The following is a 24,503-nucleotide window of genomic DNA, read 5'->3' as shown; positions in this document are numbered from 1 at the left end:
GAAAACCGCACTGGTATTCGCCAAAAAAGGTTTTAGCCCTCAGTCTGAGAAACGGGATGCGGGAGAAAATTTTGTATGCAGAATTGAGGAGAGTAATGCCTCGATAGTTGCTGCATTTGAGTCGATGGCCCTTTTTGTAAATAGGGCATATGAGACCTTCCAACCAGTCCGTAGGTGATACTTCCTTAGCCCATACTTTTAGTATAACCTGATGGATTGCACAATACAGCCGTTCGCTCCCGACTTTCAAAAGTTCGGCGGGGATGCCGTCCTTTCCAACTGCCTTGCCGTTTTTCAGCTCTCTCGCTGCTTTCCTAACCTCATCCACAGCTTGTCCATCCACAGCTTGTCCATCATCCTCAATCGTTATCCTGTTTCTGTTGACTGCTCCATCTTGTTCACCATTCAACAATGCACCGAAATGTTATTTCGCGATCCCACTGCTGACGTTTCTTACAACGGTGAAGTCTGTTTTCGGCAGCTCTAGCATCTCGGTATTTCTCTCTGTTCTGGCGTGTCACAGTTGCAGTCAATATGTGACTTCTGGCTCGATTCTTCTCATCAGTCACTCGCTGGCACTCTGCGTCAAACCACTCACTGGAAGTGGCTGCAGCAGTAGTACCCAACACTTCCCGCGCTGTAGTACTTATCGCGTCGTGAATGTGTCTCCATTGTTCGTTCAGGTTCTCTCCGAAATGTTCACCGATCCACTCATCAGTCTTCCGAAAGTACTCTGCAGCAACTCCTTCCGCTGATAACCGCCAAATGTTCTGTCGTATCTTCCTCGTTTCGTTGGTTTCGATTTGAATACGTTGGATCACCGGGCGCTGATCTTGCTTACTACGAGATAGTGATCCGAATCGACGTTTGGCCCCCGGAAGGATCGCACGTCTGCGACATCAGCAGTGATCGATCTGAGAGCAGGCCCCTCTATTTCCAGGTGTCGTTCCGAATGTTCCATCGTGCAAAATGGGTGCATTGTGGGGTTTATTTTATAACTGCAGGCAATGTTGCAAATTTTCATCACGATGAAGGCTCATCACCTGCTCATCAGCGATTTAAATTTTATCAACTGGCAACTCTATCGTATCCTGATTGCTCGCGATGAATCGCCGACGCAAAAACTGGTGAGCAATCAATCAATTCATATTGATTACGCTCGAAAATACTCACACTCATCGCTATAATCATCGTTAATCGCTGTCATCCAACCGAGAATGTATTTTGCGATGAAACGTAAACAAACATATTTTTTGGCAAATTACAAAAAAAAAAAAAATATTGCTCGTTCAAATATAAAACGTTATTCGTATCACATATAATAATTATGAACTTGTCAAACGTCAACATATACTCAACGTCATACACAACCAGTAACTTCAAGCGGCACGCGGACAAACAAAATGGTTTCAAGATTTAGTTTCAATGAAATGCAAACCTGGTGCAATATTATTATTATAATTGGTGCCTCGAAGGTTCGAAGCTATGAAAAATAATACATCTACTTCTTGTGTGACTAACGATAAAGGCCGATAATAAAAATATCGTCGGCTACTGTTCAAAATTGATCCTGGTGCACTCAACGTGAATGTTGAAAAATTATGAATAGCATGTTAAAATAAGTTTATGAGATTAAAAGTCTTCTGGGTGTAGAAGAACGTTGATGTTTTGAAGTGCATTTTTTTTTTGAGTGTTTTTAACCCAAAGGGTTTGAAGTGCATTTATGTATTATGTCACAAAAATGTATATTCCAAGTATCTCAGGTGCTAATAGTCGAACTGAAAAACCAACATAAATGTTAGGTACATGTTTTTTTGACGGTATAATTCAATATCCGATAGCGCTTTTGCCTGTTTTCCAAAATTGATAAATCAAAGCTACTCATCGCGATGAGTCTAAACACGAGGTATTCGTTTTTGATTGGCATCACTAGCGATCAAATCATTGCATGAAAAAGAGTGAGTGGTAATTCGCTTTTCTCTCACTCGCATTAAATAATTCTCAGCTGGAAAGGCATTGCCAGGAGTCACCTTTGAGTGTGTTTCGAACCGAATCAGTACTTTTATCGATGAATAGCAACATTGACTGCAGGTACACGAGATAACGGTGTTATGCATTACCCAGTCATTTATCAGCCGCGGGCTTTAGCTAGTATACTTTATTTTGCGGGCACGAACTGTTCAATAGACACCATTTTTGTGACTATTGCATAACTGCCGATTAAGGAGAAATGAGTCGTCATTAATTCTGTTAATTTCAAAAGCAGTTTTTTGGTTTGAAACAAACATTCTGTTCATGAAAATATGTTCTCTGTTTTCAGATTAGCAGAAAGAATGCAGTGAATACATTTCTGAAAAGCCCCTGATTTGGGCCCAAAACTACCTGCAAAATTGGGGTTTTCGACGAAAAGAAGCGATTGCTCATTTCCCCTTCAAGGTTAAGCAGCGTAAACAAAACACCCTGAAAGAAATTTGAAGGAATTCACCCAAACGATGAAAGGTTAGGATTAATTGTGATTGCAAGGTAATTTTACCTTGGACACCCTTTAGATTTGATGGTCATCCTACCAGTGCTGTTAATATTCATCAGCATAACGTTTAAACTTTTAGATTATCAGTCTACCTTGCATTGAAAATCTGCTTGCTTTGATCAAACGTACATGTACAAAATAACTTCTTCGACCTGCGGTCGCTGGTGATTTCGGGCACAGTAAAAACCGCGGAGCTTTAAATGATGACACTTCATTGCGATACGTAAAAAACGCGACTGGATTCGTCAAACGATTTATTGGAACCAACTTACTGATCTAAAGTGATCTTGATCTTGATCTTATTCGAACACGAAGAACACGAATTGACATCTCTTTCACACAACGATCATACGATCTAGTACTAGATTTGTAATATCAGTGCCGATGAGAATGAGTTCCCTAACTCTCGCCGTTATCAGTTCAATTGATTACTGGTGTAGGGTGGTTCTAAGATTAGGTTTACAAATAATTAGGTGAAAATATTGAACAGTACATAATAACTAAATGCAGCAAACATGAACTTCATGCACGAGAATATAGAATATCAGCGCCCTGTGATATTGTAACAAACTGATATTCACGTTTGACCAGTGAAAATCAATAAAAAGCAAACTTTATCCTACAAGTCTTTTCGAATCAAACGCAGCTGGTATTAGGAATCAGGCTAACTCCAGTCAGGAACAAAACAAGGAACCACGAAACGGTAAATGAAAACTACGGACAATTTCGAAACCGCATGTTTATTGCTCTAAGGTATAATAGGAAGCAAGTTTGTTCATATAAAAGTGTTGTGAATACATGAATACTCATACTGTTGTGAGTGGAAATGATTAATGTTCCGTTTCAGATGACAGAAAACAACAAATCGCAGTGCTGCCAAAACCGCTGCTTGGATATGACAGCTGGTGGCTTGATGTCTTGTGCACAACCCCTCTGATTTTTTTGTCCTGGAAAAAGACCAGGACAAAAAAATCAGAGGGGTTGTGCACAAGACACGACCGCATAGGTGACGTAGGGCAACGTAAATCTCTTTGTAGCGATAGTAGGATGCATCCATGTATATAATAATACGATTCTTCATGTATACAAGCTACATCCGTAACGGTCATCAAAGTAGAAACATTGTATACATTCAATCCTCAACCGATTTTGGAGTTATATCCATGAATTGATTGAATCTATTTTATTAAAACGAAACCAAGTTAGTAACTAAACCAAACAGTAAATAAATTTGTATATGTTTCTACGTTGAATAGTGCTTTTCCTTTGGTAACCGGTAGACGGTACGCGCGAGTTTTCAAAAAGTTGAAAATTTTGCGCAACTTTTCTGCGGCTTACAAAAGGACACGGATAAAGCATTTACAACCTGCAGACGTATTGGAAGTCGCAGAAAATGTCACCTGTGACCAGAAAACTTATTGCCGTCATTGGTTGGTCGTCCTCAATGGCGAAAAATTCAACGTTTCCCTCGTTGACTGTGTTAATTATGGTATTAACTGGGCAAGAAAATATAATAAACTCTTCAATCGTTGTGTGGCTCTTAAAAGAACCGATTGTTTGATTATCATAACTCCTGCTTGCAATAAACTTGCACTAACGCATTTAACGTAATTCTCTGTTCGGTAAATTGGAGTACCGATAACCGCTAACCAGGCACGGCTTGTTGCAACGGACCAACCGGAAAGCCTCAGCAGCTATGCGATCAACGAAACCGTTCGTGTATGGTCCTGAATTACGACGAAATACCACTCCAAGTGGCCAGCTGCAAGTGACGTGGGATGCTTTATGCTTCTGGTCGTTTTGTTGTCGCGAGCAGCATATTTCCTGCCAATTCCAGGACTTCAGCAGACACCTATGCCATCAGGGCAACGAAATGAACCACCAGCAACAAGCGAACAAAACCACCAGGTGATCGGTCAAAATTATTTGATAAGAAGCGAACAATCAGATCAATCTAAATTAAATAGAATTTAAATCTGTGAGTGAAAATTCCTCAAATCTTCATGAACACATGTTTCGTTCTTAAAAGAACGGTTTTTCGACGTGATATGCTGGAAATTTAAGCCTTCTTTAACGTCTTCTTGGGCAGCAACAAAACAGTTTGAATGTTCGAAAAGACACTTCTCATAGCAGCGGTGACACGGGACAGCAATTTGTTCAACTCTTCGTTGTTGCGGATGGCCAGCTGCAAGTGACGATAATTCTGATCGTTTCGTTGTCGCGAACAGCATATGTCCTCCCAATTCCAGAACTCCTGTCGCCAGATATTCCATCACGGCAGCGAAATGAGTGCTTCAGCTCCAACACACGGTCACACGGTCAGCCGCCAATGAACACGTGCACGAGTCGTACGTGACTTCCGTCTGCCTGGCAAACGATGTTGGCACTAGCTCAGCTAGCGTTTGAATAATGCTGTTCACCGGCTTACCACGTATTATGTACCAGAGCAAGCGACAAGAAACGACCACACCCATTTTTCTTGGTTCTTCATTCTATCATCTACGTGAAATAAAAAATAGAGCATTTCAATTTCAGTCTGGACAAAAGAGCAAAGTTACCAGTGAGCCGTTCGCCTTTTGCTGCCAAAGAAAAATTACGCTACGTATTATTACTGTATGTAATAGAATTTAATTTTTAATATTTAATAGAATTTAAATCTGTGAGTGAAAATTCTTCAAATCTTCATGTACACATGTTTCGTTCTTAAAAGAACGGTTTTTCGACGTGATATGCTGGAAATTTAAACCTTCTTTTCCGCAGCAACAGCTGAAGCTCAACAATTTTCGATCGGATTTTATAGGGCGTAAATTAAATACAATCATAAGGAAGCTTAAACCATAGCTTATATCGTATATATTTCTGTCATCCGTGCTAGGGAAGCACTGACGAGGGAAGGCAAAAATATGAAAATAATTCAAATTTTCAAAATCAATTCAAAAACAACAATTTTTCAAATTCAATTTCAAAAACAAAATCAATAGTTTTCTATATTTTCAATATTTTCAATCGATTTCCCGATCAATTTGTGTAAATATCTTGGACATCTATTGAAAATTGACTGAATTATAAGCCGAAGCGTGAAAACGCGTTTCTTCTTTGATGACGTCATTTCCAACAACCAATCACGAAGCGAGAATTCTGGTAAAACATAGGTTCATTATTTTCAATTTTTCAATAGTTCAACATCAAGAATCCAAACTTTTCTTTATTTGGGTCAATTCTTAGAAGATTTTCCAATCGATTGGTGTAAGAATATTGAAAATCGATTGGAAAACCGCTGAGCTATTTGCGCTCAAAACCTTTCATTTTTCGTGACGCTCGCATTTTTCGATTTTTTGGAATGACACCCTATCTCAAAACTTGCCGTAAGACGTAGTCCTACGTCAAAAAAATTTATGTTGTGGTTTAGCATCTATTGCGTTCAGCTGTTGGACATAAGATTTTTCTTTTCATTAACTGCATTTAAAATTGTTTTTTACCTGAAGTGAATATCACCTTCTGGATTTGAAAATCACTTTCTCCTGTTCTATTTTCACGATATATTGAACTTGTATGCTATGATGAAAATCACTGTACAGTTTTACATACGAAACTCAGAGGCATAAAAAACAATGTATGCTGAGAAAAGAGATTTTCTGTTTTGTTTGAAATTCGGTGATAATTTACGGCTCATCAGAGTGCAATTATAGATGCGACCTAATCGATGACCAATGCCACAATCACTCATACTCAATAACGAATGGGTTTCTAGAGCTTGGTATCGAGGCTGTATACACAGTGCGGCATTTACTGAGAATAAGACAAATTGGTCTAATGATATCGTTCGGATTTACTCGATTGATCAGAACGAACTGGGGATTCTCCCGAAGTATATGGTAGCAGAAAAGGGAAAACAAACGAGTATGAGTCAATTTGCTGTCGGTATTTATCAAATGAGCAAACCATGTACGACAGTTGGCGATTAATTAGACGGTACTATTAAGTGGCTGATCCAATTGCTTCTTTCGAAAAATTGTCGTCTAGGGCAATTTGTTTTGAATATTTGTTGACTTCATCACTACTCTGCTCTAAATAATGCTATCCAAATGCAGATACAGTAGTTTATAACACCAATTAACGATTCGATGTTTCAATTGACTTTATTACTTTTATGATACTATTACAGTCCATTGCAGCAATATAATTTGATGACTAAAAAATATATGAATGATTTCTTAAATAGTGTTATTAAGCTTTTTGTACATTTAAAGTATAAGTAAAGGATACAAATAAATGTAGAATATAAACAAATGAGCAAGCAAACAAAATATTAAGTTTATTTGTTAAAATTATGACTATAATCATTATCATATCATTTTTGTCGCTTTCTGTTCTTTAAAATATCTTTATTTTCAAAAAATTTAGAAATGCGATGAATTTTTATGCTTTTTGAAAAAAAATGCAAACAAAAATAGAGTAAAATTCTGCCACGCTAACTTTTTCGACTTACGGCGATAAGCGAAACTTTTGAGTGTAAACGTCGCGTTGCAACGTAAAAGCAATTCAAAATTTGGAACAATGAATATTGCGCTATTTCTGATTTGTAAACCAAACTGGACCGTCTTCACGACTTCCTTTCATTTCCATAGTCAACAATCGCGTAAGTAATACCAAGACAAACAGCACCCAGTGATGGCGCCGAAGACCATAATAAAATTCATCCATTCCGGAGTATGTACCGCCAAAGGTATAGCGGAGCTATCGAAATCACTCGGAAGCCATGCATTGCACCGGGTCCGGTTAGACCCTTCCTTTCTAACTGAAGCGGCTCCGGATTGCAAGACGAGAAGATATTTCGAAAATTTGTTCATCGCTGAATGCAAATCACATGCAAATGTGCACCGATGGACTTGCCAGTTCCGTTCGCGTCGCTTCGTCCATCGGAACGGAAGTCACCTGATGCGATTGGTCTGGTCGGTCGAGCGAGCGAGCCCAGGCAGGGTGGGTGGCTCTGCAATATGAATCCTAATTTTCCTCCACTTCTGGTGCCGACGATCGGTCGCTAGCTAGCTCTCATCCTCGGATGCGGACGGAATCTATTGCATATTTATTCAAATAATTATTAGTACTAAGCTGGTTGGACTTATTTTTCATTTTTGCTTCTTCGCTTCACGGCGCGATGGCGGCAGCCTGTTTGTTTCAATTTTGAACTTATGTATTTCTCCGGAGATTCGTATCGTCGACCGTTTAGAGCTACTGCTACTGCTGCTGGTGGTGGTGGAGTGGAATCAGTTGAGCTGTGCAGAATGCGAGTTGCTATGCCATTTGATCCTTTAGAACTGATGGAAAAACGTGCTGGTCAGCTGGTGGATAGTGTTCCCGAAAGGCTTCAAATTATTCTACGAAACAAATTTTTACACATATGCTCATAAAAGCTATCATAAACTAGCTTTTAAATGATAGACATCTGTGGAGAGAACATTCATCGTTCCAACGGTGAAATTTTTTTGGCAACCCGGTATCAATCTTAAGTCGACGACTAGAGACTTTTAATTATTCTAGTGCAGTTTTAATTAATTTTCCTGCTCCACTCCTGCTGCACCACACCGCCAAAGTTGGCTGACCGAAATCGCTTCCGCCGAGAACGCCAACTCTGGCTGAGTCAACTGTGTGGAGCTACTGGGACTGGGCGGTGGCTAGTAGCTTCAGCGGAACTTTGTCCGGCCAGTGTGGCATCAGCAATTGCATGGGATCATGTTGCAAGGCGGCGGCGGTGGCGGTCTGCGACTTGGAATTGGTCTCTTTGAAGGCAATAAAAATCGCACTCTTTGTATGCAAAGCGAATATCTCATCGCCGTTTTTCTACCCCCCGCTGCTGCGCCCGCAGTAGTGCAAAAGGGAGCAAAGCGCTTAAGTGCAATGGGACACGGAATGCAGCTTTACTTTTAATTGTTATTGTTGTTATTGTTGCTGCTGCTGTTGGGCTATCAGTTTATTCCTATTAATTTAAGCCGAGTCGTGCTTGGTCCCACTCGTCGTCGTCGTTGGTTCGTCCGGTTGGGCGCGTAGAGTGCATTCCTGCATCGAACTCCTTGGGATGAGCCAGCCGCTCGCCTGCACCAGACTGGGACGATGAGTGGTGAACATAATTCCCCGACTTAATTGTTTATCCCTTGCAGAAGATCGGTGTGTTTATGAATCCTAATGGACTTTGATGGAGTTGCTTTGGTCACATTTTAATGGTGTTTGTTTGCATTTATTGTGGGCTCTCCGTCAAGGGAGTTGCATTCAATTTGTTTCGCCGGGTTCCATTTCGGTGCTTCGAAGTCCAGAATGGGTTAATACAAGTTGTAGTTTGTTCATTCCGGTTGTTTGCATACCTAATCGTGGGCTGTCGTTTACTCATTTTGTACTGTTTAAACAATGAATCCTTGTATTAATAATGACAATAATTATTAGCACTGGTGTGCCCATCCAAAAATAAATTGTGTGAAAAAAAATCAATAAACGAAGTAGGAAGGCGGATTTATTTTTACGCAAATTTCAGAACTTCCGAGTTACACCACGAGTCATCATTTTCGACGCAGCCACAAAAGGGAGTTCCTTGCTGACGTTTCTGTGTGCAAACTCCGAACTGAGGACTTCCGTCGATCACCCTTTAGTAACGGTGTTAACGCAGGGTAGCCAGTTCGTCAAATTCTGCTCCAACAGTCTCCCCCGCGTGTAGTCCGGAGTGTGCCGAAACTTCACTTATGCCCTGGCGTTGTCAACCGTGACACCGATCGCACCAGAGTTTTTGTTTCGATCTTCACAACCGCTCGCCGGCTGCAATCATCTGGATGTAGGATTGAGTGGATGATTTTCCCCAGTTCCCATCCACCGCGCTTCGTTGGCTCCGCGACCATTACCAAATCGCCAGCTTCTAACTCTCGTGTTAAACTGAACCATTTACCCTGTCAAACCAACCCTGTCAACAAATGACAGATCAACTCAACTTCTCAGATAGATTCACCGTAGACTTCCAAGGCGATGTTGTCAGCGAAGCCGACAATCATAACTTCTACCGGGAACTTTAACTTCAACACTTGGCATACAGGTCATTCCACAACACCGGGCCCAGTCTGGAGCCTTGCGGAACCCCTGCGGTGATTGGAACGCACTTCTGACCCTCCTCCGTGTTGTAGCATAGCACGCAATGCTGGAAATTATTTTCCTAACTAGTGCTATTAAACGCATTTCTCACGTCGAGCGTGACAACTGCGCAATAGCGGATACCCGTCTTTTTGCGCTGAATTGCCACCTCGGCTGTCTTAGCGACAGACAAGATGGCAAAAACCGTAGATTTGCCTTTTCGGAAGCCGAATTGGTTCCTTGACAGACCGTTTGTACCCTCTGTGTACTATACGAGTCTGTTAAGGATAACCCTCTCCAACATCTTACCGGCAGTATCGACAGATCGGCCTATATGACAAGGGAACGCCTGGAGGTTTTCCCGGCTTCGACAATAGGACCAGGTTCTGTCGCTTCCATCTGTCCGGGAAGTGGTCATCTTCCAGGTATCTACTCATTACTGTCCCGAATAATTCGGGAGCCTCTAAAATAGCCGCTTTAATGGCCACATCCGGGGATTCGTCTGGACCCAGTGCCTTGCTCACCTTTAGGGATTTGGTGATCGCAATGAGCTCCTCGTTCGTAATCGTCGCTTCCTCCCCGACCTCTAAGTCGCTGTCGCCTATGTTACTTTGGATGTTCGGCAGGGAGGCCGACCATCTGGCGAACGCTCTGCGGGTGCCATCACACCGTTGGGCTTTGCTATTACGACCCTGTAGGCATCACCCCACGGGTTCGCATTGGCATTAACACATAACCTTTCAAAGCATGCTCGTTTACTAGCTTTTATCCTACTTTTAAGCACTGCGCGTGCAGCAACAAGTGCTACAAAACATTCAGCCCTGCCTTCGTCCGAACAAGCTCTTTGCATAATTCTCTTCGCACGAAAGCACGATCCGCGGAATTCCGCAGCTTAATCTGTCCACCAGTAAGACGGTGACCTCCCATACCTAGGTCGGCCTTTCCTAGGCATGGTCACACGCTCGCGACAGTATCTTAACCAAACGATCAGCGTTCGGATCGGGTATACCATGATCACCGCATTCTCTTCGGATCGCTTCCACTAATTCTTCGGGATCGAAGTATGATGTCTTCCATCCACGGGTGGATGGAGTGTCGGCTCTACTCGCCGCCTGCCGCCTCGTTATCTGACCGACTCTATAGCGGACCGCCTGATGGTCACTGTGAGTGTAGCCGAAGTCTACCCTCCAGTCTCCTATCAGACCAGGACTGCCTAATATCATTTCGATGATAGATTCCGCACCATTCCTACTGAAGGTACTTATGGTGTCGACGTTGACCAGATCTATGTTGAGCTTTGCCCGAGCCTCAAGTAGAATCCGACCCCTATGGTTCGTGTGACGATTTCCCCTCGCCCAAGCGTTAAAATCACCTACCACAACCACCGGCCTTACACCAGTCAGCACAACTGATGCTCGGTCTACTATCCGCGTAAACTGCTCGATAGACAGCTGCAGTAGAACACTCCACCCACTTTGGCAACCGCAAATCCCTCGTCTGCAGTTGGCACAACCTCTTGAACCGGGAGCCTGCTTGTCGACCAGATTACCGCCGTCCCGGACCTATCCGAGACCCAGTTGCCGTTTCCGACGGAGACGCGATATGGGTCCGGGATGATGTAAATGTCCGTTGTTGACTCAGAAACTGCTTGGTGTAACAGTAGCTGAGCCGTGCAGCAGTGGTTCAGGTTGAGTTGTGTCAATTGCACTATGAACGTAGCTTGGTCGCCGGAACACCGGCCGGGCACCTTGGGCCTCCCGTTACGTGCTTTGAGTCCCGTTTACCGGTACAGATCAAGCACTCGGGAGGCTCCGCGCAACCCCTTCCCGAGCAGGAGCGAAGAGCAAAATGATATCAAAATGTGTTATTGGAAATCGAATAACTCGTGTCAAAATTTGGTCTTGTTTTGGCTGACATAGTTGATAAAATAGCAAAAAATAATATCAAAATTTTGCTCCTTTAAAGCTAAAAGAATAACTACTTGTGTTATCTGAATAACAAAGCAATAACATGATTGTATTCAGAGTTTAGAAAATCATATTTTAGTATTAGGTATTGAATAACAAATGCAGTGGTATATGAGATATAAAAAAATCATTTTATAAAATATTTATAATCTAAAATCTCTTTAATCAATTAAAAAAAATTTATGAAATATATCGAATGTCATTTTAAGGTCAAAATAAGATACGATAACAAAATCAGTTATTAAACTCATCTTACAACCACTGTTTCAAATATCTACTCAATAACAATCAGTGTTATCAGTGTATCTCCATATCTATTCAATAATAGATAGTTCAAAATATAGTATTATAACACAGTTTGATATTGTTTTTATATTATTTTGCCCTTCGCTCCTGCTCGGGTTGCTTTATGGTCAGTACTGCCACATCTCTTGCACAATTGGCTTCTAACTGTCCCCTTGCAGTTCCAGGCTTTAATCCCGTGTTCGAAGCGCCGCACAGTGCGTTGAACGTATTGGACTGCGGGACAAAAATCAAAACTGCTAGTTTTAGTCATTTTATCAAGCTAGTGTAATGAAAAAAGTAGTTTGTGATAATAGAAGCTAGTATTTGCTTAAATGTCTCAAAATATTTACATAATGGCAAAAATGTCCCAAACACCAAATTTTTATGCAAGCATTGCAAAAGTTTTTCATCATTATACGGGTTGCCGTCGGCTATATAACTACCAAAGTTGTTTGTGAAAGCGGCATTTGTATTAGAAATACTTTGGTAAATTCAGCAATGCCATCTAGTGTTAGATTAAGCAGCACTCGAAGATCAACCTTGGCTGCAATTTCGGTAATCGAAGTTTTTCTTCAGTGCATGAAAGCTTGGAAAGCTATGTTTATGGAAGACGTTTGCACTTCTAAGCAAAATATAGTTTCGCACTAACAAATCTATATCTGTGAACAGGGCTAGTGTTTAAGTAATACTTAAGCCTTTTTTGCCATTCTCAGCCGTAACGGAAAAATAAATAATAATTTTCCGTGGCATAATTTGAGACAAAGTCTGTAGCTCGACGTTCTGTTTTTGTTGGAAAATTTTTGAATACCTTTTAATTAGATCCGCGAAACGAATTTCTAGCAGGAAAACCGTTATCATCGATTATTCGTCATTATTATCATCCCGAGAAACGGGAAAAATTGGCAATACTTAATACCGATGAAGTTTATTAATTTTTTTAAAGAATTATTTACTCGCTATATGAAATAAAATCGCTTTGAGTTTAATTTTGAACAGTAATAGCACAAAGCTTCATAAACAGTGGTTTCTTCTAACAGGGATAACATAATAACGGAAATCTGACGGTTTATCAGTGCTTGACGTTGATCTACAAATATTGAAATATCTTGCAGAGTTGCAGGTAGTTGCAGCTAAAACCTGTTCGATCTTCTAGAGGACACTTTGAACAATTATTCTGTGTATATTTTAGTTTGGAAGTCGGTGGAACATTTTTTAAATCAGTAATCAAAGTTGGAGTTCTGTTTTTTTGAAGGACAATATCTATGTCGTTTCTATGGGGCGATTTCTTAGGAGTGAGGTCAAAATGAATTCCTTCTATAACCAAAATTTATTCTACCAATCTTGATTGTTATTCTCCATTTTAAAGATTTTGATTACACAAACTATGAAACTTTTACGAGCGTGAAGAATAACCTTCAAAAATGAAAGCAAAATTTGTAAGTAAAATCCACTCTGCAACTTGACAGTTTGAACGCTTATAATAGTAGTTGTGACGCTTTCCCAAGCAAACTAATACTTGTTTATATAGCAGAAGGCATCTTTAAACAATTTTAAATACTTAGTATACCCGATTAAAAAATGTGAAAAATGATTTTTGTCTATGGCTCAACGCACTGTGCGACTGGAAGTCGTATGGTGGCTACCTGTGTCCCGGCTGGACCGTTGCGCAGGCGAACCGCCTCGGTGGCCACCACCACTCCACTTTGCTCTTTAAGAGCCTGTACGACTTCGCACACTTTGATTATCTCATCCAGGTTCTTAAGCTGGAGAGTCACTTCTGGTGTGAGAACACGTACCTGCACTCCTTCCACTATCGACTTGCATGCGGAACTCTTCTTGGTGGCGTCCTTCTTTAACTCAAGGATCATATGCCCTTTTTTTTCTTCTTGACCGCGATCCTCGGGCCACCCGTCTTGGTGCTTCCCGCTGGTTCATCGGGTGACTCCGCCAACCCGCTATTCTAAGGGCTTTTACCGATCAGTTGTTTTTTTTGGTCCACCAGGGTTGCCATCCCTCGGGGACCCTTTCAGACGCTTGACTGATACCTTACCGCTGTTGGTAGCGTTCTCCGTGGCCTCCTGGGTCGCGTTGCGACTTCCCGTTAACAGACAGGCATCCGTTTGTACTGACTTCGACGCCTTTACGGTCACCTTCTTCGCCTCTCTGCAAGGTCGTTGTGCGTTTTGGTCGCTGCACACAAGGTTTTCCGAAGCATGAGCAAGTTCTGATTCAAGTACTTGGAGAAATTGCCGCGACCTAACGTGACCTCGATGATTATATCGAGCTGCTGTGACGCTGCTACCACCTTAGGTAGTGCGTCCCTATTCTTTTTCATCGCCCTGATTAGCACTGGGCCGTTCATCGCCGTGTCTGGTGTGGCAGGCATACCGCTGCCCTATAAAACAGGAAGAACCATGCGAGGGCTGGGGCAGCGCCTTATGAGCAACTGCACCTCAGAACCAGATCGGCGTAAATCAGGAAAATGCATCTGAAACTACTCCCACCCGGTGGTCGCAAGTCGATAGATTTGGAACGTACTTGAAGCCCTGCCAGGTTTTACGGGACGAAGACTCATGCACCGTTTGCCAGCTCGCCGTTTCAGGTCGCTGCCACGCGTCTTTACTATGGGAGCTCTTCGCAAATGCCAGCCCTAAGTCATGCTGTATCCATTTTTTCGCGAGCTTAACGGCGGATAGTGGGCGCAACTTTTGGAAAATATTTCAATGCTTTTGGCAACTTTGCTAACGTACACTTGACAGTTTTGCAAGGGGAAAATGTCAACATGACGTGAGCAGAGTTGCCAAAAGCATGTTATTTTTTCCGTTAGATGTACCCACAAGCCATAAAGCCCTATAAATGTATATCTTTATAGGGCTCTAACTAGCCGCCATTAGGCACGCGAAAAGGTCGATATCGTATCCGTATCATGTCCAATAACATAGCCGCCAGTTTACCGAAGTTGAGACGTTACTGGCATCGGCCCCAATGAGTCCCAATGGAACACTTAGACACCTGGTAGACCAGTAGTCTAAGGTCTAGGTGTCCCTCTCTCCCTGTCTGTTTACAACCACGGGTTTAACCAAAGAGTAGTTTCTGGGTTTTCCCGAGACTTGGTTGTATTACTAGCTGGCACCACGAGACGGTAGGGATTCGAGTTGCTAAAGTGGTCAAGTTGCACTGTTATAACCATTTGCCAACCGTACATGCACGTTTGAACGTCTGTATCTGTGATTTTACTGAGCCAAACATTGAATTGCACCTGGCAGCGAATCAAAAAAATTACAGTTCATTTGCTAGTTATCACTTTGTCGTAGAAGTTTTCTTTACAAACCTTATTCTGTCTGTGACTCCTATATTATTAGATTGATAGAAACTGTAGGGTAATCAGTCTATTTTGGACATCATCAGCAGCTGCACATAATTTAGACATTTCCATTTGATTTTACTGTAAGTGTCCAAATTATGTACAGCTGCTGATGAAGTTCAAAATACATTGGTTACCCTACATTATATAATATATAAAATATAATATCTTTCAAGTCTGGTTTTCTAGATACCGTGGACTCCCGTTAATTTAAACGATTTTTCATGCAAGCTAACGGGGTTAGTTTTTAATTTGAACAACTAGCAATCATAAATATACTGAAACTTGTAAGAAATGGGCAACTTGCTCATTGTTATTGTTTCGGTGGTTTGTATAGTTAACAGTTGCAAGCGGTGAATATTTCGATCTCAAATAAAACTGTCAGAATCATTGGGAAAATGGCATGTGGAATAGATTAAACACGCTAGATCAGTACAAACAAATCGCGTTTATTGACTGATGACGATTAATACGTGGGTGTTCTCCAGTTCGTTTACTGATGTTGTTGTTGTTGCTATTTTATTTGACAGGTTTTACACTTTCGTGCATTCGCCTTTAGCATCCGTTTATTTCACCCTATTGGAAGGCAACCATGTTTTGGGTGCCAACATGACAGCGTGAGCAGAAATGAGATAGCACTTCGTCGCTACGTTTCACTCGACTGCCTCGACAGTGTTTTGGGCCCGCTGTCAAATTTTGAGCCGGGGCATTCAATCGCTGTCACTTACTGCAGCTCGATATACAGATGTCAATAGGTTGGTTTATTTCATAAGCGTAAGATTTCCATTTTTCGTTTGTAACTGTACTTTACACCAAATTTATTTGCTTGATTTCTCTTTCTTTCATTCATTAGAATGTAAACTTTACATTCGGTTACATTGCGGAAAAAAGAACCCACCGTCTAAAAGTGCCAGTACGAAAAGCACGTCCAGCTCGCCAGTCCAGAGGAGAGGTTCGTCAGCAACGACACACGGAGTTTCTCCAAAACGATCAGGTGCAAGAATTTTGCCATGCCTGTGATGTGCAATGATAGTGCTGGCAACCTGCTTGCTGACAAAACGACGGTAGAAGCCAGATGGAAAAGTATTTCCAGATTTGATTTGAATAGAGAAGTAAACACGAAGATCAGCAAGTACAGGATCAGACTTTGGAGCGACGGCCAAACTGTGGAGCCACCAACACAGAAGGAGGTCAAAAGAGCAATCAGTGGGCTGAAAAACGGTAAGGTTGCTGTAAAGGATGTATCCTGGCTGAACTTCTAAAAACGGGAAGCGGGCAGCTGTACGAAACAATTCGCCACCTCATTGTCAGGAACAAAATATGGGAGGAAAATAAATATTGGAGGAGTGGTTGATTGGCCTCATTTCCCATAATTTTAAAAACGGACAGCGACTTGAGAGTAAAAACTATCGATGCATTACGTTGCTCAATTTTGCCTATAAGGTGCTCTCCCTATCCTGTGTTTTAGACTGAGTCCGTTAGCTGAGTTCTTCGTCGGCGACTATCGAGGCGAGGTTTTCATGAGGGTCGCTTCACGATGGATCAGTTATTTACCCCGCGTCTAGTAACTAACGAGTTCCAGGAGTACAACTTGCAGACTCATCATATTTTTATGGATTTCAAGGCGACATACGATTCAGTCAAACGAAACGAGCTATGACAGTTAACGCTAGTACATGGTTTTCCCACAGAACTAGTTACGTTGATTCGTGTGACGCTGGATGTGTAAAAATTATGAGTCAGAATAGCAGATGAGATCTCATGTGCTTATTGATTTTGCGGATGACATCGATATCACCGAAATCAAAAGTAGAGCAGCGAAAGAAGCCTTTAGGTCATTTATTGAGAAATTGGGAATTACCATTAACACCGCCAAAACGAAGTAAATGGCGTGGAAATCCAAATGGTGTTGGTGTCGAAGAGGAACTGAATATATTTTGGTATGCTCGTGACATGTGACAACGATGTAAGTCGCAAAATAAAACGACTAATTGCAGCTGCGAATTGGCATTACATTTTGTAGCTGTCTCGTAGCTTGCAAATTCGCATAAACCGGCGCTCAAGAGAACACTAATCCTCTTGGTGGCCCTTTACGGACATGAATCATGGACGCTAAAAGAAGCTGATCGACAATGCTTGGGGTTTTAGCGTAAAATTTGGCAAAATCCAAAATAGAGTGTAACGCAGACGCATGAACCATGAGCTATATTAAGAATGCAAATATGCAGTTATAATGAAGATAGTACAGTGTGGCAATCTGCGCTGGGCTGGTCACGTGTCTAGAATGCCCGACGAAAGAGTAGCCAAAATTATTTTAAGCAGAGAATCAAGAAGAGGCCGTAGACTTCGGAGTAGGCATCGCACTGATAGATGTGCGCTATCGAGGATGATGCACGTTCAGCTGGTGTTCGAGGGGTTTGAAGAAAGGTATCCCAGGATTGAGTACTGTAGGACCATAATTCATTCGGCACAGGATCGATAACGGACCGTCGCCACTGAAGTAAACTGAGTATGGAGCTTAAGCCGACAGTTCAATATTTATAAGTAGTCAAATAACTGCGGATGAAATACTAATTCTACTTTTAAGTAGGGTATGTTGCTGCTTCGTCGTAATTGGTTATTCCCGTCACAAATAATAACACAAATTATTAAAAATATCAGCATTTTTATGACACACAATGCAAAACTAGGCATACCCTAATATTTTATATTATCATACGCGATCAACCAAAGTGAGCTGAGATCTATTTAAATTCTTGTTATCATTAAAGAAGTACTACCAGCCAAATTTCCTACGTTTTTTCGTGCGACGAAGAAGAAAATGTTGACTAATCGTTTTAATTTCCGTCACTCATAAATGAAAATAACTCACGCAAGGCATTTTCGTTATTCTACAGGCAGGAAAACTTGCCTGACCTGCAGAAATTTTGCAGAATAACATTTGTTGTGCCGTCCTACACAAATTCATGCGGGTTAGCTTCGTAAACATTGTTTTGATTTTTTGTTCGGACGATGAAAAATCTTGATGGACGGATTTTAAAACGGTACGACGAATTTAAGAAATAAAGTCAGTTGTGTAATTTCAATAATATGCTTAATAATCGCTTTTCAGTGATTTCAAAGTTCACGGATCGGAAGGTAAGTGTGCTTAAGTCAAATCAGCACAAGAACTTTTGGAGTATTCATTAAATCCATTCAACCAATGATGACAATTAGAATGGCTTTAAATTCGGTTTCGTGAAATTTCGAATGAAACTTGACGAAATTCAACGAAATATTTTTAAGATTTCGCGAAACTAGAATTTCGCGAAATTTCGTGAAATCTCGGGTTAGGCGAAATTATACGAAATCTCGCATAGGCCTCAAAAAATATTTAAACGTAAGGAAAAAAAAGCTTAACATCGCCGTCTCGATCCTGCCAGGAGTCGAACCTGGAATCTTCTGATCCGTAGTCAGACGCGTTATCCATTGCGCCACAGGACCGCTTGTATGCCGGTTGGCTCAGTGCTTGCCACGTTGTCTCACTTTACGTAAGAACAATTTATAAATAACTAGCAGCATATTTTGCTACATCGAAATCAAAACAAACACTGAAGGAGATAAGCCCCTTTAAACCGAACCGATTAGGCGTGGTACACAAATTACGTAACGCAAAAATTATAGTTTTTTGACCCCCTCCCTCCCCTATGTAACAAAAAGTAACGCTTGGCATAGCCCCCCCTTTAAATTACGTAACGTTAACTGAACCTCCCCCCCCCCCCTTGTCATTAAATAAACATCGCACAATCCGTTTAATTTTTTTATTCTTACCAACTCAAGAAACGAACCGATTCTACCTTCCTATCAAAACCACTCTGATCAGAAGTCAATTCTGAATTCTGATCAAACTGTATGATTTAACACAACCAGGTCTGAGTTCAGAACAGACATTTTGATCAGAATGGGTTTGATCAAGTAGAATCGCGGAGAGTTTCACAGTTGAAACAGCAAGGCATCACCTCTTGTTGCATGTTGGGCTCAGTTGCTCGGATTTATTTAGCAAAAAATAATTCCGTAGTATTTTTTAATTTGATAAATTTGTTACGTAACTCTTCTCATGACTCCCCCTCCCCCCTACGTAACAAAAAGTAACGCAAGCTCGACCTCCCCCCTCCCCTCTGACCGTTACGTAATTTGTGCACGAAGCCTTAGAAGCGTAAATTTACGCACACAGACACACTTGGTCTCGATTCGAACGACCGGTCTCAACCTCAACAGCAAATGATGAATGTGAGAAATCGTGTTGCTACGGGTTGATGTGTTGATGTTTAATGGTAATACGAATCAGCTTCACAAGCCAAAGCCGGTAGATCGAGAAACTGAAACCAAACAAGTAGGTACCACGTGTGTTAGATCGCCTCGTTCTATATACCTAAGAAGGGACAAAATCGTCTCAAAGGAGAACGAAACCGAAGAATGAGAGGCTCGATTCAGTACGAAAAATTGAAATTGCGCCATCAAAGCAAGGCAATGTGCGTTCCGTCTTCCGTCATAAGTTCTCTCCAGTCAGCGTCAGGCACTCGGTCCTGTTGAGCCTAGATTAGGGAGCGCACCATACACCCAATAAGATGCGCGTGTGTGGAAAAGAATAACGACCGAAAGGCCAACGGACTCTCACAAGAGGCAGGCGAAATATTATTATTCATGATCGTCATAATTACGACCGACGAACGTACGACGACGTCGGGAACAAAGTGCCTTTTCGGTTCGGGTGCGAGTTTCGATTTCGTTTCAGTTTTGATGCGTACACGGAATTCACGGACTAATGGTTTGCTTTATGATGCCGGAAACAATATCTTACAAAAGTATCATTTTCGGGTGGCAAAATCAACATCGTTGATCTTAAAAATTTTATGAATATGTTTAGCGAAAATATTTGGCTTAGTTTCCTACTGTTTAAAATTTTCTAAGGTTCAGTGCTTTCGTTTTTACTTTCATGCGTCCAGTCAGCAGTGATCTTTAAACGCACCGTAGAGAAATGCATTCGGTGGAAAATGCTATGGTTCATTCAGGAAAAGTCTCTATTTTTAGGCATGAAATACTTCACGCCCTGTAGAGTGGAGGATTTCTGAGAACCACTCGCCAAACTGCGGCCGGCGTTTATTTTCCACATTCGGTTTTGTCGTAAATCTATCGACTTTTTACTTTAGCTGTGCGCCAGGAGCGCCCACCGCATCCACACCGTCTTACCTTGTCGTAACATCCAATATACCTACAATAGCCAAAGGAGTTCTGTTTGATTGATTAGAGGATTGTTATTAGAATTTTTTGTGGCATATGTCGAACGACCATTTTCGACGAATTCTACAGTGTATGTATCCACTTTAATTACGCTTCCGCGTGCGTTGTCGTCCGAAGGCCGGACATTTATTGCCAGTAATTATTATTAGTGATAAATGCAAGCATATGAATATTGATGAAATATGTGAGATTATGTGGGGAATTTTGTCAGTGGTTAGCCAGCAGACTCGTAAACAACCGAAATAAATCGTAAAATTTAAACAGCAGTTTGAGGAATTTGGCACGCACCGAAGAATTGTGTTGATCATCTGGCACTTAAGTTAATTGCTTATTCACAACGTTGTGTGACATTTTATCTATCTAATGAATTGGATTTATGAATGCAATGCATAATGTACATTTAAGAAATATACCGTATTACTTGGAAACGGTTGACGGAATGGAGTTAGGTTGAGTTATTAATGTGCCCTTATGTGTCTACGTTGGCTCGTAAAGTTGTAGCAAGAAAGCAGATCGACTCTATGTACCTAGACAATTCGAAAGCATTTGGTACTGTTCCGAACGAAAGTTAGCACATACAGTGGTAACCCGATTTTGTCACTCCCCGATTTTATCACTCCCCGATTTTGTCACCCCCGTTTTTGTCACGTTTTTGACCCGATTTTGTCACCCCCGATTTTGTCACGCTTGTGATTTATCAAAAGCTTAGTTTGAAAATCATTTTCAAACATGTCAAATGTGTTAAAACACTGCGAAAAGAACTGTGTTGATTATCATGTAGTGTTCACAAAAGTTGTTTCTTATCTCCACAACTATAATAGCTAGAAGGTCGCTTTCTTTGGCAAAGTTCTTTATAATAATCTTCTCAAAAATGTTGTAGAACGTTGTTTTGCTCTATCTCTTACTGCTTGAAAAATAAATTTTCTATCTTACTTTTAGGGGGGTTAATCAAAAAATCGTTCATACCATAAGAAAGAACGTTTTACGCTATGAAATTTCTATGAACATAGTTAACCAGTATAATCAACCATTTCGGCGCAATTAAAAAACGCGTGTTTTCATACCTGTGAGACTGCTGTGAACAGGTGACAAATGTCCATAGAGAGGTAGATGGAAGTGCGAAATGTCCTAAAAGTGATCAGAATGAAATATATGTTGTTCGTTCTAAGTTATCTGCAAAAAAATAAAAATTGAAAAAATACCCGATTTTGTCACAGTCCCGTTTTTGTCACCCCTAAATTCATCATGGGGGTGACAAAATCGGGTCATTACTGTATTCGTTTCCTTATATGGCTCATGCAATAGCGTTCCTCCCACTCGTCGGATCACCCAGCATGTATGTTGGTGAATTCTACGCAATCAAATGCATTCCACATTCCATCTTGTGTACCGTAAGGCAGCATGCTTGAACCTCTGATCTTCAATGATACCCCCACATGCCAAATTTGGTTCCATTTGTTGGATTAGTTCTCGAGTTATGAAGAAATTTGTATTTCATTTGCATGGAAGCCCCCCACACTCTTAAAAGGGGAGAGGGGTCATAATTCGAAATAAGGACGACGAATGGAGACTCGGGACTTGGAACTGCATATCGCTAAATTTCGCAGGTTGCGAGCGGGTGCTGATTGAACAGCTGAAACCCCGCAAACTCGGCATTGTAGCTCTGCAGGAAATCTGTCGCAAAGGGGAGAAAGTATGGAAGATCCGTGGCGGAAAGGCCCAGTTTTACCAGAGCGATGGCGCTACCAACGAACGGGCTTTGTAGTGCTGGGCGGAATGCAGGATCGCGTGATAGATTGGAAGGCGATCAACGAGAGAATGTGTGTATTGAGGATAAAGGGCCGTTTCTGCAATTATAGCATCATTAACGTGCACTGCCCGCACGAAGGTAGACCCGACGATGAGAAAGAAGCGTTCTACGCGAGGCTGGAGGCAACGTACGACAGCTGCTCGTCACGGGACATCAAGATCGTCATCGGGGATATGAACGCCCAGGTCGGTAGGGAAGAAATGTATAGACCGGTGGTAGGACCCCATAGCCTGCACACCGACACAAACGATAACGGCCAACGATGTATAAACTTCGCAGCTTCCCGAGGCCTGGTGATCCCAAGTACCTTTTTCCCGCGCAAGGATATCCACAAAGCCACCTGGAGATCACCGGACCAACGTACAATGAACCAAATTAACCACGTTCTCATAGAGGGCCGGTTCTTCTCTAACATCACGAACGTACGCTTCCGTCGGGGTGCGGATATTGATTCTGACCATTACCTAGTAGCAGTACATGTGCGCTCAAAGCTGTCCACCGTATACCGGACACGTCAAAGCCGCCCTCCTCGGCTGAACATCAGGCAGCTAGATAACCCACAAGCTGCCGAGAACTACGCGCGAGTACTGAATGAGGCACTGCCTTCTTCCGAGGAGTTAGGTGCTTCAAACCTCGAAGACGGTTGGGGCAGAATACGCTCGGCCATCGGAGAGGCCGCTACCGCGGCACTAGGTATTGAGCCTCGGAGTACACAAAATGATTGGTTTGATGGGGAATGCCAACAAGCGGTGGAGGAGAAAAAAAATGCTTGGAAAAATTATCTAAGTATTGCCACTAGAGAGAACCTAGCCAAATACCGACGAGCTAGGAACCAGTTGACCACGATCCTGAGGAGAAAAAAGCGCCAAAAGGAGGACAGAGATCGTGAAGAATTAGAGCAACTATTCCGAGCTAATGACACGCGCAAGTTTTATGAGAAGGTGAACCAAACTCGGAAGGGCTACACACCGAAACCTGACATGTGTAGGGACGAGGGAGGGAATCTAATAACAAACGAGCGCGAGGTGGTCGACAGATGGAAGCAGTTCTTCGATGAACACCTCAATAGCGAAGTCGCAGAAGGAGGCGGAACGGAAATTAACCTAGGAGCGCCCATGGAAGATAGTAATGTCCTAGCACCTGATCTCCAAGTAGTCAAACGAGAAATCGGGCTGCTGAAAACCAATAAAGCCGCTGGGAAGGACCGCCTAACGGGAGAGCTTTATAAACATGGCGGAGAAACGCTAGCAAAGGTTCTACACTGGGTTATTTCGAGGATTTGGGAGGAGGAAAAGCTACCGGAGGAATGGATGGAAGGAGTGGTTTGTCCCATCTACAAAAAGGGTGATCGGCTAGACTGCTGCAACTATCGTGGTATTACGCTGGTAAACGCCGCCTACAAGGTACTCTCCCAGATCCTGTTACGCCGGCTGTCACCGATAGCACAAGGTTTCGTAGGGAATTATCAGGCGGGTTTCATGGGGGCTCGCGCAGCTACGGACCAAATGTTTACTATCCGACAGATCTTGCAGAAATGTCGGGAGTACAACGTGCCCACGCATCACATCTTTATCGATTTCAAAGCAGCATACGATACAGTCGATCGAGACAAGCTATGGCAGATAATGCACGAATACGGTTTTCCGGACAAACTGACGCGACTGATCAGAGCTACATTGGATCGAGTGATGTGTTTCGTACGCATCTCTGGGACACTCTCGAGTCCCTTCGAGACACGACGAGGGTTGAGACAAGGTGACGGTCTATCCTGCATGCTGTTCAACATCGCTCTTGAGGGGGTGATCCGGCGAGCGGGCATTGAAACGAGAGGCACGATTTTTACCAAGAGTAGCCAACTTCTAGGCTTTGCAGATGACTTCGATATCATTGCCAGGAACTTTGCGACGGCGGAGGCAATCTACGCCAGACTGAAAGCGGAGTCTACGAGAATTGGGCTAAAAATAAATGCGTCGAAGACCAAACAAATGCGCGCCTCCCACGGACGGTAACCGTTGACGGCGACGAACTAGAAGTGGTAGAAGAGTTCGTGTATTTGGGATCGCTGGTGACCGCGGACAACAACACTAGTAAGGAGATCCAGCGGCGCATCCAAGCGGGAAATCGGGCCTACTTTGCCCTTCGTAAAACGCTACGATC

The 24,503-nt window shown here is 42.3% G+C and overlaps 1 protein-coding gene and 1 non-coding gene across 3 annotated transcripts in view; one reads left to right on the top strand and one right to left on the bottom strand.

Moving 5' to 3' along the window:
• LOC128733409 (matrix metalloproteinase-2) overlaps positions 1-24,503 on the top strand; it is a 690,883-nt gene that overhangs the window by 37,370 nt on the left and 629,010 nt on the right. The gene's annotated exons all lie outside the window — the stretch shown is intronic.
• Trnar-acg (transfer RNA arginine (anticodon ACG)) lies at positions 18,667-18,739 on the bottom strand. Its single transcript has one exon. It is a non-coding gene; the product is annotated as a tRNA-Arg (tRNA).

Source organism: Sabethes cyaneus, chromosome 2, assembly GCF_943734655.1.
Source record: "Sabethes cyaneus chromosome 2, idSabCyanKW18_F2, whole genome shotgun sequence".
NCBI lineage: Eukaryota > Metazoa > Arthropoda > Insecta > Diptera > Culicidae > Sabethes > Sabethes cyaneus.
This window is presented reverse-complemented; position numbering and strand designations above follow the sequence as displayed.